We start from the raw sequence: 2185 nt of genomic DNA on the forward strand, positions 1-2185 counted from the left end.
CGGGATGCCGCTTCAAAAAAAAAGTCATATTGATTTATCCTAATTTCCTATGTTAATAAGTTAACTAACCTGGCAGATCAATGAAATGCATTAGGTAGAGTAAAATAAATCATAGAATGGGTATTTGAAGATATTCTTATTGACATAATGTTGGGAAATAGTATTTGTGGGGAATAGGATTAAGGACTTTGGATTTTATGCATAACATAGGTTTACCTCATTGTTCTGCCAACTGTGACCTTGGATGAGTTACTTAACCTTTTATGCACAAGTTTACTCTTCTGTAAAAATGAGATTAATCATTTATTTTAAAATGAAGATTAAATGCTTATTTAGGTTGTTGAACATTTTAAATAGAGTAATATATGTACGATGCTGTGCCAGACTGTCAGCAGCTCAGCCTCATGTCCGCCCTCATCTTTATTTTCCATTGCATCATGGTGGAGAAGCTTAGGCTACATTTCCCCAAATCTTTTTCCAGTGTGCTTTTATATGAGATTCTAGTCCACCGCTATGCCACCCTGAACACACCTGATCTCCTCTGGTCTTGGAAGCTAAGCAGGTTGGGTCTGGTTAGTACTTGGATGCGAGAGTACCTGGGAATACCAAGTGCTGTAGGCTAAAGGTTTTTTTTTTTTTTAAGGTAAATAAATAAGCGAGAGTCTGCCAATGAGAAACAATGGTCTGAGATTTCAATGCAGAAGTAAAGGCAGCTGCAGCCAAAGTTATAAACAAAAGACAGATGCAAGATACAGGGTCCCATTCTAGTCAGCTCCCTCAAACCACTCACTTTACTCCTGCATCCAATAGAGATCAATAACTACAGCCTCCTTAGACAAGCTCCTTCAAATTCCATGCCCCCTACTTCAGGCAACTGAGAGCATCTTCCAGGAATTGACCTGTGGCTGCCTGGGCTTTCAGATGTTGTGAAGTCTTACAGTAGCTTCTCTGACCTTCACTCACTCATCTCTTCCAACTTTTCTGTAACTTCTAGAACAATGTATTAAAATTATTTCTATCCATGAATACTGATATGCATGTGGATGGTGTATCCCCATGATACACATGTGGGAAACAAAATTGATCACGAGTTGACCACTGTTAAGGCTGCATATGTGGGGCTTTGTTTTGCTATTCTGTCTACTTCTACATGTGTTTAAAAAGCAACAAGATAAGTTAAAATATATTTTCATATAAACAAACACAAAACTCTTTCTTCCTTGAAATATAGAATTCTGTTTTCCCAACAGTTATAAATGCTGAGCACAGGGCACAGCAGAAGGCAGTGCCCCAACCTGTAGTCAATAGAAGTAGATTTTTTTTCATAGTGTTATATAATTTTATACATGATTGGATTATTCTAACAAAGGTATAAGTGTTGAAAAGCACATTTTGGTCCAGAAGTGGTTCTGGTGAGATTTGCCTAGTCATTATCTTTGGTCTTCATATGGTCACATAATCAGATTACCTAAAGTTGTATAATAACTGCAAAATGCAAGACAATATCATGATATTGTCTAAAGCAATGGTACAAATCTTTAAAAAATATTAAGCTTATTGGAGTGTAAATGTGACACAGAACTCAAGCCAAAAAACAAGGAAGATGATGAAATCCATAGATTATAAGTATTCTATCTTGGCTTAATTGTAGAACATTTTAATAAAGATTTTTAAAGTTTTTTAATATTTTAATAAGCCTATCATCTTTCTTTGTGTTTGGTCTGGATGTGTGCCTTATTTAAGCAAGTGACCTTGTATTATCGAGCTCCTGCATTTCCCATAGCACTTAGCACAGAGCCAACCATGTAAAATATCCTCACAAAGACTTATTAAATTAATTTCTTAAATCCCTTCTGGACTGCCCATTTGCCTTCATTAATTATGTTAGACCTAGAGGAGATGACCTCTACTTGCTGCCATGGTTGAATTATGTCTTAGACTTGTAGATTCATTGAACAATACAATTTTTCAGTGGAAGAGATAAACTGTAGAGTTAGAACATATTCACTTTATGGATGAGGATATGAGCATTCTCATATTTCATGTGATTTTTCCACCTCCCTCCCTGAAACTCATATAATATTCACATTTGTTCTCTCAGATACTTTCTCTCTTACTGTCACTTCTTGCTGCAAAATAACAGATTTAGAGTGAGAATGGAGATGTGCCTTCCCTTGTGTCTTTT

At 36.0% G+C, this 2185-nt stretch overlaps 1 pseudogene; it reads left to right on the top strand.

Annotated features, from left to right (window-relative positions):
- Positions 1–503: 503 nt before the first annotated feature.
- On the top strand, positions 504–621 carry LOC114672058 (5S ribosomal RNA; annotated as a pseudogene).
- The last annotated feature ends 1564 nt before the right edge of the window (positions 622–2185 follow it).

Source organism: Macaca mulatta, chromosome 13, assembly GCF_049350105.2.
Source record: "Macaca mulatta isolate MMU2019108-1 chromosome 13, T2T-MMU8v2.0, whole genome shotgun sequence".
NCBI lineage: Eukaryota > Metazoa > Chordata > Mammalia > Primates > Cercopithecidae > Macaca > Macaca mulatta.